The sequence below is a fragment of the Hemiscyllium ocellatum genome, chromosome 14, assembly GCF_020745735.1.
Source record: "Hemiscyllium ocellatum isolate sHemOce1 chromosome 14, sHemOce1.pat.X.cur, whole genome shotgun sequence".
Classification (NCBI taxonomy): domain Eukaryota; kingdom Metazoa; phylum Chordata; class Chondrichthyes; order Orectolobiformes; family Hemiscylliidae; genus Hemiscyllium; species Hemiscyllium ocellatum.
In genome coordinates, this window is record NC_083414.1 from 80,137,758 (window position 1) to 80,155,712 (window position 17,955).

The window sequence follows — 17,955 nt, forward strand, 5'->3', positions numbered from 1 at the left end:
CGGCCCTTTTCAACCATATAGACATGGTTTTATTGGCTTTATTGGTCAGGGCATTTGTGTAACAGTGAGGGCTCTGAGAGGAAGAATTCTGAACAAAAAACGGGTAAGGCAATTCATGCTACTGGTGATGGGGAGCGTTGGTCGGATTGTGCTGGGTGTTGTAACTTCATGTAATTTAATTTAATTTGCTTTGGTTCAGCTTGGTTTAATCTATGTTTTGTTTTGATTTTGTTTTGACGTCAACCCATTGAGTTTGTACACAGGGAAGATAATGAGTCCATTCAGCCACTCATTTTTCTTACACAGCAACCAGAGTAGGTCATTTCACACCATATGTCAATTATACAGGATTGGAGGGAACGAAGAGAATATAGAGAGATGAGAATTCAAGCTTATCACCTTCACGATGGAATATAAAGTAGTGAGAAAGCTGCTAGAATTTAAGAAAATTGTTAAATCGATTATTCAGGAATTAATGAAAGGACATTTGCCGAGTCAAGCCACAATCCATCAGAATCAATATAATTTTACAAAGGATGAATCGTATTTTCATTATTTATTTGAGTCTTTAAGAGTGTAAAAAGCAAGCTGCATAATGGGGATCCTGGAGATGTAAAATCAGGACTTGCAGAAGACATTTAATAAGGTGTGCACAAAAGATTAATCTGCAGAATAAGATCGCATATGGTTAGGAGTAATTTATTCGCTTGGATGTAGGATTGGCGAAACAAAGAATTGCAGTGAGATGGAATAACTGGTTCATTTTCTGTTTCCAAAAATACCAAGGGGCTCATTCCCAGGCCCCAACTATTAGCAATCAATATGAACACTTATTTGGGGGATGGACATGCTATAATCAGTTTTTCAGAAGACACTGACTCAGGTGAGAAATTGTAATGAATGGCTAAGGATAGGTTGAGCCATTATTTGGCAGATGAAATGAAACAATGAAAAGTATGAGGCCGTTTTGGTCGGTGTAACAGAAAGGCAAATTACTATCCAAACAGAGGGAAACTAGAGTGCTTAGGTACAGAGGGATCTGGTATCCGCATCCATATCGCAAAAAAACACAGACGCTGGTATAGCAGACAATGAGAAAGGCAACTGCAAATTTGGAATTTATTTCTGAAAGAATACATGATAAACCGAGGGAGGTGTTGCTGCAATAATGCCAGGCATTTGTGAGATCGCAATTGAGTACTGCGTACAGTTTTGGTGTCCTGATTGCAGGAGGGATGTAATTACCATGGAGGCAGATCAGAAGATGTTTACTAGACTGATTCCAGAGATAAGCTGTTTGTCCTCTGAAGAGAGATTGAGCAATTCAGGCCTATACTCTCTGGAGTTTAGAAAAATGGGAGGAGATATCACTGAGGACTGGACAATGCTTGATTGATATTGATATTGTCTTAATGCATTGGGTATTTCCTCATGTGGGGCAATCTACAACAAGAGATCATAGTTTTAGGATAAGTGGAAAGGAATTAAAACAGTGATGAGAGAACTTCTCTCAAAGGATTGTCAATCTGTGTAATTCACTGTTCCAGAGTGCAGTGGATGCTGGGATATTGAGTAACTGAAGGGATATGGAGAGTGGGCTGGAACGTGGGACTGAGACCGAGATGACATCAGCCATGATTGTATTCAATGTTGGAGCAGGCTGACATCAGCCATGATTGTATTCAATGGTGGAGCAGGCTGACATCAGCCATGAATGTATCCAATGGTGGAGCAGTCTGACATCAGCCCTGATTGTATTCAATGTGGAGCAGGCTGACATCAGAAATGATTATATTCAATGGTGGAGCAGGCTGGAAGGGCTGGATTGCTCTCTGATGTTCCTCGTCCTTCTTCAGCCCTTCGAACATGTTACACAGGAATGGGGGAGGGCTGGTTCTCGGACAGAAAGCAGGCACTCCGGATAAATCAGATTTAATCAGTTTAAAAGAATGTAACCAGTAGGGTCGCACAGTGACCTGTTCAGGGTCCTCAGCTATTTACCATCTATATCAATGATCTAGAGGAGTGGAACAAATGTACAGTAACTAATTTTGCCAATGAAACTAAGATAAACAGGAAAATAAATAATCAATGGAAGTTGTAGAGTCTGTAAATGGATATGGACAAGTTAATCAATGGATAAAAGTTTGGCAGGTGGGATTTAACGTCATATATAGCCTGTCATTTTCTTCCATGAAGAACGGCAGGCAGTATGTTACTGAAATACAGAGGGATTACAGGACTTATTGATACCGTGTGTACTGGAGGGTTCACTCTGAGCCATTCAACCATGGCAAGTGTTTCTCCAACACCCTGGTCGTCTGCTGCCTCATGTTCCCAGCGGGCCTATTGTTCTCATCCACCATACATAAGGTTGAGGAGGCAAGGGTTAGACAGTGCTCGACAAGGTTGCAAGGTAACCAGGGTGGAACTGAAGAATGAACTCAGGAGATATAAACATGTGCATGATAAAGCCTTGCCGGGTAGAATTACGGTAAAACCTAAGACGTTCTACACTTACGTGAGGAAAAAGAGGATGGCCAGAGTGAGTGTAGGGCTGATCAGGTATAGTGGAGGGAACTTGTGCCAGGAGTCGGAGGAGGTAGGGGAGGTTCTTAATGAATGTTTTGCTTCAGTACTCACTAATGAGAGAGACCTTGACGTTTCTAGGGACAGCATGAAACAGGTGGATATCCTAGAACAGGAGGATGTGTTGAAAAATTTGAGAAACACACTGATAGATAAATTTATTTGACCAAACAGTTTATGCCCTAGGATACTAAAGGAAGTGAGAAGAGATTGCTGCGCATTTTGTGATGATGTTTGCATCCTCACTGTCCACTGGAGTCGTGGCAGATGACAGGAGGCTGGCAAAAGTTATTCCCTGGTTCAAGAAAGGGAATAGGGATAATCCTGGGAATTATTGGCTAACCAGTCTTACACCAGTGATGGGCAAAGTATTGGAGAGGATTTGAGAGACAGGATTTATGAATACTTGGAAAATTATAAATGATTAGTGACAGTCAGATTGGCTTTGTGAGGAGCAAGTCAAGCCTCATAGATCTTATTGAATTCCTTAAGGATGTGACAAAACACGTTGATGAATTAGAGCAGTGGATGTGGTATATATGGATTTTAACAAGGCGTTTGATAAAGTTATCCACGCTAAGCTCATTCACAAAATAAGGAGGCATGGCTTGCAGGGAGATTAGTTGACTTGGTGCAGAATTGGCTGGCGCACAGAAGACAGAGGGTGGTGGTAGATGGAACAGATGCAGCCTGGAGCTTGGTGACTAGCTTGGTGATCTGTTCTGGGACCTCTGCTCTTTGTGTTTTTTTTTAATACGAGAGTTTGATGACGAATTGGAAGGGTGGGTTCATAGGTTCGCCAATGTCACGAACTATGGTGGAGTTGGTGATTAGTATGGAGGGCTGTTGTAGGTTGCAGCAGGACATTGACAGAACTGAGCTGATGAGTGACAGATCAAGATAAATCTGGAACAGCGGGATCTTGGGATCCATGTCTATAGATCCTCAAAGTTGCCATCCAGGTTGATGCTATTGTTTAGAAGTCGTATGATGTGTTGGCTTTCACAGCCGGGGAGCTCAGTCTCAGAGCTGTGAGGTTATGCTGCAGCTCTATAATCCCACTGTTTAACCCTCTGTGATGAAGTTGAATGCTGTTCTGTGTTGAGAGCTTGCAAGTACTTGTTATATGACTAGCTAATATTTTCAGAGTGTACTGGACTGAAACTATGTAACATCTGGCTCCGAAACATATATGTTGAGATTTGGTTGCTGTTTTGACAACTACTCGAATTTAAACAGTCAAGTTGAAATTATGACCCACTATACTAAACCCAATCCATTTTAAATTTATTGTTTTGCCAACATCAAACCAAGGAGATGAGCTGATGTTGAGGGGATAAAGAGGCACGCATTTTGAAAGTTAGACAGAGAGTAAATTGCCTTCGTGAGAGTCTGCCATGAACAACATTCTCTGTGCAAGATTCATTTTTTGGACGAAAAACCCCTGCATTAAAAGACAGAACATGACCCAGGGAGATATTCAGTGGAAAGAAGGAGGGCATTGGAGACTACACCACTGTCTGGTTTATGTAATTTTAATACAGTTTTTCTTTAATTGGAAGAGTATATTGTTAAAGGTGGAGGAAGATAACAAACAGTTCAGAGAAAGGGAAGCTTAGAGTTGGGAATAACTGTTGTTGTTCAATGTTCACTTTTAGAATTAAGGAATGCATTGATATTACTTCCTGTTAAGTAGTGGAATTTGCGAGCTCTCTATCACTCGACTTTAACAGACTATGAGTGCAGTGAGCTTTTCTCAGTGTTTGGTTTCATTAGCAGAAGGATTCATTGCCGTGTCATAGCACCACACTTCAGGTGTTCTGGTCACCTCATTAAAGGAAATAGGTTTTACATATAGAGAGGATGCAACGAATTACCTCTGGAACAGCAGAAAGATTGACACAAACCACACAGAGTGAGTGAAATATTGAGAAAGTCACTACGTGAAAAATAAACTCTGGCAGATTCCCGATGTCTATATAAACGTCAGTGTGGCAGTGGGTGCAGTGCGTCTGTATTGATGACTGGGTATCTGTGTGTGCATATGCATCAGTGCATCGGTATTTGTCTATGTGTGCCTGTATTGGTATATGTGCTATTGCATCAGTCTCCGTGTGTGTCTGTACATCTATATTCATTTCTGTGCGTCTCTGCATGTCTGATTTTGTAACTGTGTGTATCTGCGTTTCTGCATTCATCACTGTGTGTATCTGCATGTCTGTATTTGTCTCTGTGTGTATCTGCAGGTCTGTATTTGTCTCTGTGCCTATCTGCGTGCCTGTATTTGTTTCTGTGTGCAGCTGCATGTCTGTATTCGTCTCTGTGCAACTGACTGTCTATATTCACCTCGGTGTGTATCTACGTGTCTATTCATCTCTGTGTCTCTCTGGGTGTCTCTCTTCGTCTCTGTGTGTGTCTGCGTATCTTTGTATCGATTAGCGCGTCTGTTTTTGTCTCTGTGTATATCGGTTTATCTGTATTCATCTCCGTGTGTATACGTGTACCTGTATTTGTCTCTGTTGGTATCTGTGTGACTTTATTCGTCTCTGTGTGTAACTGCGTGAGTATATTTGTCTTTCTGTGTATCTGCCTGTCTATATTTGTCTTTCCGTGTATCTGTATGTCTCTGTGCATCTGCATGTCTGCATTCATCTCTGAATCTGCGTGTCTGTATTCATCTCTATGTGCATTTGCGTGTCTGTATTCATCTCTATGTGCATTTGCGTGCCTGTATTCATCGCTATGTGCATTTGCGTGCCTGTATTCATTTGTGTCATTAAATTCGTCTCTGTGTGTATCTGCGAGTCTCTTTGTGTATCTGCGCGTCTGTATTTGTCTCTGTGTGTATCTGCGTGTCTGTATTCATCTTGCGTGTATCTGTGTGCCTCTATCCATTTCTCTGTCTATCTGCGTGTCTCTGTATGTATCTGCGTGTCCGCAACCATCTCTGTGTGCATCTGCGTGTCTGCATTCATGTCTGTATCTGCGTGTCTGTGTTCTTCTCTATGTCTATCTGCATGCCTACATTCATGTGAGAGTATCTGTGTGTCTGTATTCGTCTCTGTGTGTATCTGCGGGTCTGTGTTTGTCTCTGTATATGTCTGTGTTCATCTCTGTGTGTATCCTTGTGTCTGCATTCATCTGTGTGAGTCTATTCGTCTTTCTGTATATCTGCGTGTCTATATTTGTCTCTGTGTGTATCTGCGTGTCTGTATTCATCTCTGTTGTGTATCTGACTGTCTGTATTTGTCTCTGTGTGTCGCTGCAGGTCTGTATTCGTCTCTCTGTGCGCCTGTGCATCTGTATTCATCTCTGTGTGTCTGTATTTGTCTCTTTGTGTATTTGCGTGTCTGTTTTCATCTCTGCATTTTGTCTGTGGGATTGTATTCGTGTCTGTGTGTATGTGTGTGTCCATGTGCACAGCGGATCTGTCAGCCTCTCTGGTGTTTAAAGTGATGCAATGTCCCCCTCTGCTGGCCTTCACACCCCTCTGCGTTGACAGCACCGCAGGGTGACAACCATCAGGGAATTCAGTCCGGGAGGGAGGGAGAGGGAGGCAGCTCATAGCGCCATCCAAACTAACAGAACCATCTGCACACGCACACACGCACAGTTTGGTTTATGGAGAATTGTAATCGTACTGAGGACCCTGAGAGTGGAGAAAGTACATGTAAAGTTATGTCTATGGTCGCTCTGCAATGTGGAAGTGATTTGTCTTTGAAGATTATTCATGACCCAGAGTGCACAAATTAAAGAGTATTTCCACCGCAAATGCATCCAAGCAAGGTTGACGGAACCATTTGTAAGTCGATGCAGAGATTATATTGCATGTTCATTATCTTGAAATGTTTTACAATATACTCCTACAAATTATAAATGAGAAAAGATTGAAAAGTCCTGAAACTGACAGTGGTGGTGATAATATTTCTGGAACGATATCGCTAGGTATCAGACGAAACTGCTCTGTCCTTCCAAAGACGTTATTTGAAAAAACAAACAGCCATGCAATGTGAGAGATTGACAGTATTTGATGGCCTCTGAAAGAAACAAAAAGCTGACACTAGTGCAAAGGCATGGGGAGGCGAGCAGAGGGTGGCATTGTATAACTATAAACTTAACAGGCCCAGACGTAGCGGTGTGGGGGGCGGTGAGGCGTTGATCTCAATTTCAATGGATTTACTCCAAAAAACGGCAAGACCTCGTCTCACGGAGATACACACAAACATACACAGACACGTTAAACACACAACACATATACATACAGATATGGGCACACAAAAACAAACACACACACTCCTGCACACAGTTTCTTTAAGATAAGTTGAATAAGCTTTTCTTTAAACCGGGAATCAATGATCATTTGGCAAAGGCAGGAGAATGTAGATTTCAGCTTTAGTCCAATGGCACAGCAGATCCAATGGGCAAAGTGGACTGATTCTGTTCCATTTTCCCATTTTCAGGAGAGACTCGCTTTCAAAGGTTGAAATTGAATGCAGATTACATGGTTAAAGGTAGGATTCTTGGCAGTGTGGAGGAACAAAGGGATCTTGGGGTCCACGTCTATAAATTCCTCAAAGTTGCCAAAGCCCACAAGGTGATAGGGCTGTTAAGAATGTGTATGATGTGTTGGCTTTCATAAGCTGGGGGATTGAGTTAAGAGCTGCAAGGTTATGCTGCAGCCCCATAGAGGCCTGATTAGACCACACTTGGAATATTATGTTGAGTTCTGTTCGCCCCATTAAAGGATGTGGAAGCTTTAGAGAAGTTGAAGACGGGAGTTACCAGCACGTTTCCTGGCCTGAAGGGCATGTCTTATGAAGAAGGTTTGAGGGAGCTTTAGCTTTTCTCATTAGAATAAAGAAGAATGAACAGTGGCTTGACAGAGGTGTGCAAGATGATGAGAGACACAGATAGAATGGATAAGTAGAGTCTTTTTCATCGGGTGAAAATGGCTAAAACGAGGAAAACATAATTTTAATGTGATTGGAGGAAGGTTTTGGGGAGATGTCAGAGATAAGTTGTTTGTAGTAGTAGAATCAGCTACATTAGAGATATTCAAGTAACTCTCAGATAGGCACATGGATGATAATAGGATGAAGGCTCTGCAGTTTAGTTTAATCTTAGAGTAGGATAAAAGGTCGGCACACTATTGAGGGCTGAAGGGCTCTTACTGTGCTGTACTGTTCAATGTTCACTGTTCTAATTTCTTGAAATCTTGTGAAAATATTGTACCTGGAATTCCTTTAACGTCAGTGGAGGTTAATCTGGTCAGTATTTGATTGTCGAAGGTTAATGGAAATTTGGGGAGGTTTGAGGGGGCAATGATCTATATCTGTTCGTAACCATTGTGTCAAAAGAATGATGATTGGTTTGAGGGGAACTCATTTTGAGAATAAGGGCATTCCTATTTCAGACTGGGAAAGGGATGCTCTTTTCACTTTAGGATTGTGCGGTCTGTGTTCTTCTCATGCCCAAGGAGCAGTGACGACTGGGTTACTGAAAACACTTAAGGAGGAGTTAAATAGATCGCTGATGAACAAGAGAATCAATGTTTGTTGGGAACAGACAGGAAAAGGATGCTTAGTTACAATCACATCAACAATGTCCATTCTGAATTGTGCAGCAGGCTCGAGGGGCTGAATGGCCACCTGCTGCTCTTACTTCATGTGTTGTTCACTCACTCAACCCCGCGATGCTGTTACAGGAGGTGAGGAAGATCACATTCAGCCATTCAGGATCGATTCAATGTGACATGAGGAGACCTTTCTGTCCCTCTAAGGATTTACAAAGGAATAGGATGAAGCTCTTCAGCCATTTCAGTACATTACGCAGCACAAGAGGAGGTCACACCTACTTTCTCGATTGCTACACAGGAAGAGGGGAGCCCTGCGTAACTATCAGGAAATAGATAGTCGGGAGAAATGTGTATTTTCGGGTTGGAAATCTTTAACTTGGTGAAGTGCCTCAGAGATCAGTGCAACATCAAACGCTATTTAGAATCTGTCAATGATTCGCGTGTGGGAACTGATTGGATGGAACTCAATTGGCTCAACCACGAAGATGTCAAGTGGAGGTAGAGAGTCTGTAATGTGATATAGACAGGGAAGGTTAGTGTGCAAACCTTCAGCAGAAACAGGATAACATGGGCTACCGAAGTTTATGCTTTGGGCGAAGGGTAAAACAACAGTAAACTAATTAAAAGAAGAGAGATCACAAAACTCAATTGTACAAATGCATTTGTTCACCCTGGTACATACATCACACGGGGTTAGTATGCAGATGCAGCAAGTAATTAGGATGGTATATGGAATGATTACTTCATGAAAAGGCTATCACGATGTTTTACTGCATATGTACAGGAAAATTCTGAGTCAGCATCTGATGTATTGTGGGCAGTAATGATTCCATAAACTGAAAATTAAATATACTCAGTAGCTTTAGAAGCTTTGCAAAGATGTTTCACTGTACTTGGTCCTGGAAAGAATACCTTATTCTGTCATACAGCACGGAATCAGACCCTTCTTTGCACCATGTCTATGCCAAACAGATGTCCTAAAATAATCACGTTCCATTTGCTAGCAATTGGCCCATATCCCATAATACCTTCGTGTTCACTCAAATGGCTTCATTCAAATGGCTTTAAATGCTCTAGCTGTCCCAGCCTCCAGCATTTCCTCTGGCAATTCATTCTATACACTCTGTGAAAAGTTACAACTTTTGTCCCTTTTAAATCTTTCTCCCCTCACCTTCAATCTATGTGCTCTCGTTTTGGACTGCCCTAAGCTAAGAAAATGTTCTTGGATCTTCACCATTTCCTTGCTCCTCATGATGTTATAAACCTCTATAAGGCGAGAGCACTTCAGGATTGAGAATTAGAGGCGTTCGTATTGAACCATAAAAGATATTGAGGAGAGTGTATCTGGTGCATAGCCTATGGACATTTTCTCTGGTATGGGAGTCGAGAACTGAGGATTCAAATTTAAAAAAAAAACAACATGTATATGTTATATACTCTTTTCATAGTACAAGAAAACAAGTGCTATGAAGACATGATTTTATTGGACAAAAATAGGAGAACACATACAAATGTATCTTCATTAAAACTCCGACATGGAGCAGAGAATAGAGACAGAGTCATATAGTTCCGAGAATGTTGAAGGAGGCCTCAAGTGGTCCAGTTTTGTGTTCAGATAACATCATTGTATATTTATGCTCCGAGATGGAGAAAATGCAACATGCTGGAGAAGCCACTGCTTATTGCTCCCTCTCTTTCCTTGTTCCTTCTCGCAGAAATGTATGAGAGATGAAAACCGGTCAGTCACCTTTATCACTTCATGTAGGATTACTGTTGAGGAATCATTGGCAGCTCCCTCCTGCCTAAAACGAAAGGTATTTCAGCCAAATCCGACAGTTGCAGGAATAAATCCTGCTTGCGTGAGTAGAACAACCTCAGAGGCAGAATAACATTAAATTATTTTAGTTTTGTCTTTAGTCTAACAAGTGCTTGGACAAAGCTCTTTCAAGCTGATATTATGCAGGGTTATTTTCCTGCTTGTATTTAGGCATGTGTATGTGTGTGCCTGTGTGCACTTGCGTGAGTGGGACATTGTGTATGTCTTCGTGTGTGTGTGTCTGTGTGTATGCACAGACTGCATCTCAGTATGCGTTGAAAGATAAATATTAATGTAAATATTTGTCCAAACTGTTTGCCATGAATTTTTCCATCTTAGCTTTGAGTAACTTTGCTTTGGTGAATTATTTTTGCAAATGTAAGATATTGAGCTGACTTGTCCACAGCAAAGAAACTGACATAGTCTGAGACGTATATCATTGGTCATAACAACAACCGGGTTACATTTAAAATTTATGATGATCAATGGAGGAACGGGACTAGAAAATGAAACAGTGGTCCGTCCAACCTTAGTCTGAACATGGATGAGGAGAATTTCACAAAGGGTTGTTTGAGTTGGAATGCTCTTCCCCAGAGGTTTGTGGTGCCTGTTTGCATTCAGTCAAAGCAGTTACATATTGGACAGTAAAGGACAATGAACTACAGATATGGAAGTGGGGCTGAGAACACATCCAGATCAGCCACGATCTTACTTCATTATTGAGAGTGCTTAAACTGTCTGAAGACACACTCCAACTGCTCAGTCCTACGTGCATATGTTCCATTCAGTTCCTCAAAACTGCAAAACAGGAACATTTGGAGTTCATTTATTCCGATAGCCTAGTGCAGAGAAACATAGGAGACCATTCAGTGAATGAAGACTCGAGAGTGTAGCGCTGTAAAAGCACAGCAGGTCAGGCAGCATCCGAGAAGTAGGAGAATCGCCGTTTCTGAGCATAAGCCCTGTCCGAAACGTGGTTTCAACAGAGTACAAGGACGTCATTCAATCCATTGAAACTATTGGACAAGAGTAGGGTTAACCCATTCAGACCCTCCTGCCTATTACATAAGGAGGGAAGGAGCGTAGTCAGCACATCGAGATGTTAAACAGGAACACCGGAGTCGCCAAGTCAGGTCCTTGAGCTGCTTCCAGATGACCAGGAGGTGGCCATTCCCCATATCGAACCACGTATACAGAAATAGGAAGAGGTCTTTGATGCCCCAACATAACAAAGAGTGAAGCAGAGCCTAAACAGATGGACGGCTCTATCTTGTTCCTCCTGGTACTTTACTCGTGGTACATATGTGTCACTTTAACTTGGTTTGCTGAACGTGAGAAGGAAAAGTGAATGGTTTGTGCCAAGTCTCAAGGAAATGCCTTCTATCTCCGAGAAGACATTACTGCACTCCTATAGAGGTTAGAAGCTGGTGGGAATGGCGAACTATTTCATGAGTAAGGCATTAGAGCTACTGGTAGATTTATGAACAGTGCAGAGACACACATCAACTGCGCATTTAGACGGTGAGAATTCATTCAGAGCCTGGAGCTCCCTCTCAATCAACATGGGGTCTCCACAGTGGTACGTGTGCTACTGGGAATTACATATCATGGGGAAAATGCAATTTCTCTCAAATCACCATCTTTTTTTCTGGACATAATACATGTTAGTCCATCATCCTCAAGTTTAAATGTAATCGCTTGTTATTCTCTCACTGTGCTACGTATTTCGCTGGATTATACTCTCATATCTTTTATCAGTCAATTATCGTTTACACAATGCAATTTAATAATTTGTTTGCAAAGGTGCAAACATCTTATTGCACAGTTTGTATGCCTTTTCTTTTTTAGATTTTTTTGTAGCCTTAGCCAAAAAGTAAATGTTTTGTTTACTGAACAGCTTTGGCCAACTGTCTGTGTGGCGTTTGCACATTGTACCCGTGGCTGCGTGGGCGGGTGCTACGGTTTCCTCCCACAATCCAAAGATATGCAGGTTAGGTGAATTGGCCATGCTAAATTGCCCATAGTGTCAGGGATGAATAGAGGGTAGGGGAATGGGTCTGGGTGGGTTACTCTTCGGAAGTTCGTTGTGGACTTGTTGGGCCGAAGGGCCTGTTTCCATACTGTAAGTAATCTAAAAAAAAGTGACCTGTTTATCGGGATTCAAGGGTCAGACACAGAATGTATTTTTAATGGGCTAAGAAACAGAAAGGAATAGAAGGCAGTGACTGTGGAGACTGACGAGGAGTCAAGTGACATCCCCCCAGTCCCCAATGTCTTCTTGACAGACAGAATAACATCAGACGTAGAGAAAGAAACAGAATATATTCGGAAGAAGGAATTGCAAGTGACAATGTAAATTAAACAGGATAATTGGAAATGGAATGGCCGAATAACGATTGACCAGTGTATGCATCTGTGTGTGTGTGTGTGAGAGAGAGAGAGAGAGCGAGAGAGTGCCTCTGTGTCAGTGAGAGTGTGTGTGTGTCTGTGTGAGGGCGTGTGTGTCTGTGTGTGTGAGTGAGTGTGTGTGTATGAGTGTGTGTGCGTGTGTCTCTGTGTGTGAGTGTGTGTGGGTGTCTGTATGTGTCTCTCTGTGTGTGAGTGTGAATCTGTGTGTGTGGGTCTCTGTGTGTGTGTGTGTGAGAGAGAGTGTGTGTGTGGGTGTCTGTATGTGTGTGTCTGTTTGTTTGAGTGTGTGTCTGTGTGTGTGTGTGCGTGTGTGTGTGCGCGAGCGCGCATGCGTGCAGATACATAAGACTGTTCATATGTGTGCACCATATCCAGAATGAACAAGAGATACATAGTTAACAAAAATGATGCACGTGATGTACAGTATTTATAAAACGTTAACATGTTATTTAGTCTTCAGATGAGATGTAATGTTCCCCTTCTTTAAACGTACCCTCTATCTCCTGCCTCTTCCTTGCATTCCCAGACCTAATCACTAATTCTTGTCAGGATATATGTTATAAATTCCTGCTTCTTGTGTTCCAATTTATTTCAGTTAAACAATTTTCTACTGGGAAACATATACATTGGCCTGCTGGGGTCTGTCAACAACTGTTGCCTGTCATAATGCTGGAGATCAAAGTTCTGGCATTAGACCGACATTTCAACATATAATTCTGTTTGCACATACACTGTACAAAGGACCACAACACACAGGAATTGTCAAACCAAATACAGAAATACATCTACATATATCAGTCATGTAGACTTCTCTATTTTTATATCTCCATGTCGAAATTCTCTCTCTATCTGTCTCTCGATTTCTCTTTTAATCTAAGTGATACATCGTCCAATCGTTCTTTCCGTCCTATGCCTCAGACTTCCCTCCTTCTGTTTACAGCTATTGCTCACTTTTGAATGTGATGTCTTATAATTGAGTAATGTAACTACAAGACATGAGGGAGCAGTTGGCCAGAGTTAGTTGGAACGGAAGCTGAGCACGGGAAGATGGTGAAACAGCAATGGCAGAGGTTCCAGGAGATAATTCAGCAGCACATCAGAAATTCACCCCAATTAAGAAGAACAATATTCATCAGAAGACATGTCAGCCTTGAATGATAACAAATTCAGGGACAGCATAAAAACAAAAGAAAATGCACACAATGTGGTGAAGATTATTGGGAATCCAAAGGATTACGAAGTCTACAAATTCGAGCATGGATAACTAATAACAGCAAATGGGAGGAGAGGGTGAAATATAATATTACGCTTCTTAATCGTGTAAAATAATAATGAAAACGATTTTTTTTAGATATATAACAAGGAAGACGGAGTAAAAAAAAAAGAAACAAAGGACTGTTGGAAAATGAGGCTTGAGTATTTATGGGAAGCAATGGAATGGGAGAGGAATTGAACAGATACATTACGTCAGTCTTCACGGTGGAAGACACCAGTAAAATGCTAGACTTCAAGACAGTCAGGGTATAGAGGTGAGTATACTGACCTCAGTAAGGTGGAGGTGCTGGGGAAGGTGAAGTTGAATCATAGGCGAGACCAGTTGGACAACAGCTCGTAGTGACACGGAAGGCGATTTTTGTGGCATTGCTGGGGATCTTTCAGTAAACGTTGGAGTAAGGGAGGACTGGTAAATGTAACCTCCCCGTTTAAGGAGAGAGGGACAAGAAGACAGGAAATTAAAGAAGGAATTATTGGATCTTTGGGTTTATGAAAAGATGTGTGGAGTATAAGAACAAGGAAGTTGTGAAGTATATTGGAAATGGTGTGATTAAGCTACAGCATAACAAGAGTTACGTTTACAATGCCATTGTGAATAGCAGAGAAGGAAGTCCGGTTAAAACAAAGGAAATCAGTTCGAAGCAGACAGGAGCATTAGTGACAAAAAGAATGTTTCCTAGATCCTGCAGTGAGAATGTTCAGATAAGATTGTCAGTAAACAGACAAAAAGGAATATGAAAAGCACAATAAAATCTGTTGCTGATAAGGTCTCAACGTGCAACTATGTCCCCAATCCATATGGAGCTGAAAAAGCAAAGCAAGTGAGACAGCATCCTAGGAACAGGAAAGTCAACGTTTCAGGCTGAAAGACTTCATCAGGATTGGAGTAAGGGAAGGGGAACCGGGAAGTAAATAGAGGGAGGGGCGTGGAGCTGTTGGAAGGGTAGATGGAATGGCGATAGGGGGATGCACGCAGGGAAATATTGTGATTGGTCAGTGGGAAGGATGCAACAGACATACGGTTGGAAGATGGACAACTTTGGTCAGGTCAGGGAAGAGGACATGGGGCAAGGCTGTGGGTTGAGAGACTTTGAGCCAGTGAAGTCAATATTGAGACCATTGAGCTGTAAGGTCTCCAGCTGAAATATCAAGTTGTGTTCTCCAGTTTCTGTTTGGCTTCACTCTGACAGTGGAGGAGACCAAAGATGGACCTGTTGCCGGATGAACACGGGGAGAGTGATTGAAATGGATGACAACTGGAATGCTGAGTTTGTTAAAGCGTGCATAGAGCAGATACTACATGAATATATCCCTGAGTCTCCCTTTGGTCTCCACAACATGGAGGAGACCATGTTGGAAGTTGGAGACGAGCTCGGTGGGCCAGGATCAGGCTCTGTGTGGAGCATTGGTGCTCTGCACGAAACAACCAACTCGACTTTCCAGTTACCATTCATTTTAATTTCCACTCCCACTCGCCCAGCGACATGACCATCCTTAGCCTGTTCACCGTCAGAGTAACACCACTTGAGAGATTACCTTTGAAACTGATAGCCCATTGTCCTCAATAGTTAGCATTTCATGTCCAGTTTGACCCATTTTCTAATCCTTTTCTATTCTGAAAATGGGTCAAACTGGACATGAAATGCTAACTCTGTTTCTCTCTCTCCGCAGATGCTGCCAGATCTGTTGTGTTTCTCCAGAAATGGAAAAAGCACATTTGCAATTAACCAAATAACTCTGGATACTTGAAATCTGAAACGAGAACAAAAAAGAAACTGCGAGCCTTGAATAATGCTCACTGCACCCAAATGATTAAGTTTGCTTTCACTACACGGATGCTGCCAGACCTGCTTAATTTCTATAGCAATTTCTGCTTTTCACCACGTTTCAAAGACATGTGTCAACTTGGCTCGAACGCCCTGTTCACCCTTTAGCGCCATATGCCTGGCAGTGAAAGACACAATTTCCGTGTCTCTGAAATGGCGTAAAGTTGGCATCACTGACACTACAGAGTTCTTAATGTTAGTCAGGGAGAGAAACAGAGTGACATGCATTCACTCTAAACACAGAAGGTACCACATACTGGAAAGAACATAGAAAGAATATAGAACATAAAAAAGTACAGCGCAGTACAGGCCCTTCGGCCCTCGAGGTTGCCCCGATCCAAGCCCACCTAACCTACACTAGCCCACTTTCCTCCATATGCCTATCCAATGCCCGTTTAAATGGCCGTAAAGAGGGAGAGTCCACCACTGTTACTGGCAGGGCATTCCATGAACTCACGACTCGCTGAATAAAAAATCTATCCCTAACATCAGTCCTATACCTACCACCCCTTGATTTAAAGCTATGCCCCCTCGTAATATCTGACTCCATACGTGGAAAGAGGTTCTCATGGTCAACCTTATCTAAACCCCTAATCATCTTGTACACCTCTATCAAGTCACCTCTCAACCTTCTTTTCTCCAATGACAACAGCCGCAAGTGCCTCAGCCTTTCCTGAGGATTCAGATGATTATGTTAAAGGGTGTTGGGCAATGAGACAAATTGTAAGTGTGATACCATGGAGAGACCCTCAGTAGAATGAGAATATAAAATTGGAAGTGTGCCACATCAGAAATCAGCGTAGGTCACTGAGTACATGGCTGATGGGTGATTGGGACTTGGTGTGAACTGGGGGACAGGGAGCAGGACTGTATTAGAGATATTGCACCTCAAACTGCGTGTTCCATGTGACGCTGTAGACCACAACAGCAACAGAAGCAAAATTATATTCAACCATAATCTGTAACTTTTTGCCTGGGACTGTCCCTCAGTCTACCATTACCAATAAACGAATTTATGCTTCATCGACGAGTGTGGTGAACATGCCAGTGCAGAACTTTGTGTACCTAAAACTGATGGCAAAAAAAAACTACCACACTTGACTGTTTACATTCCAAACAGCATGACTACCATCTCATAGGGAGGGCTGAATAATTGCAAGACCAAACGATCAGTTCAAAGCTCTACAGTCTTGCCACATCCAATCATAAATGAATTAAACAACTCACTGCAGGACAGGGCCCAAAACATGTCCCCTTCCTTAATAATGGAAAAGGCAAGCATGTAGTTATTTGCGACATACTCAGCCAGAAGTGTTGAGTCAATAATTTACCTCACCTCGTCAGTATGCCCACAGAATTACAGATGGCAGTGGAGGGTTGCTTTTCAAACTCAAGGCTTGTGACCAGTGGTATGCTACTCTATGTGACATGAAGAAACATCTGAACACAGTAGACATGACAAAGGCAATGTACAACAAGCCGTGTCCCTGGGGAATCTGTTTCATTTCTGTTCCAAATCTGACATCTATCTGGCAATGTAGAAAATTGCACAACTTTGACAACTCCCTTAAGAAGAGAATAATTACAGTATGACCAACATCACCCCCTCCATTCCATCATGACAGTCAAATGGTTGGGTGTTCTTTTTGACAAAGTTGTCAAGCAGCACAGAAATAAACTGCTCAGCATGGTTTGCGATAGCTGCCTATGTGGCAATGGAAATGTCACTGGATTACTAATCCAGACCAGGCTAATGCTCTGGCAGCTGGTGGGCGTTAATAACAGTTAATAAAATATCGATATCTAAAATCTGGTGTAAGTAATAATGACCTTGAACCCAATTTCAATTGTAAACAGCAATTTGTTTCCCCAATGTACTTTCAAGATGTGAATCTCCCGTGTTTTCCTGGTCTAACCTAAAAGTGACTCCAGACACAGGTTTCAATGGTCTCTGAAACAGCCAAGCAAGGCATTCAATTGTATCAAACTGCTTCGAGGTTTTAAAGGATAAAACCGGACAGAACACTCGGCACCAACTTCTGCATCGGAAAAGGTAAACACAGGCCTGTCAACCCTACAGAGACCCCCTTCCTAACATCTGGGTGCTTGTGATAACACTGATAGAGCTTTCCCACAGACTGCATCCAAACATTGGGAAAGGAGTAGGTAATTCAACACAGTGAGCCTCCCACGTTCTCATCATGCAGTCCTCACTTTCTCCTAATGTAATGGAAGGATGTGATCACAGTTTCCAGAATGCTGAAATGCAGACTTTCCGACAGTATCCTGTAACATGAGCCAGTGCTTCGTGGAATGATGGGGGAACAGGATATTGGTTTGATTTCAGGAGAGTTTTGGATTAATATTTGTTCTGCAGCTTTGTAAATGGGAGTTGGGTCAGAACAGACTTCGACCCATTGGGCTGAATCTAACAATAATTTATCTCACTGGCATTTCCGTTGAGC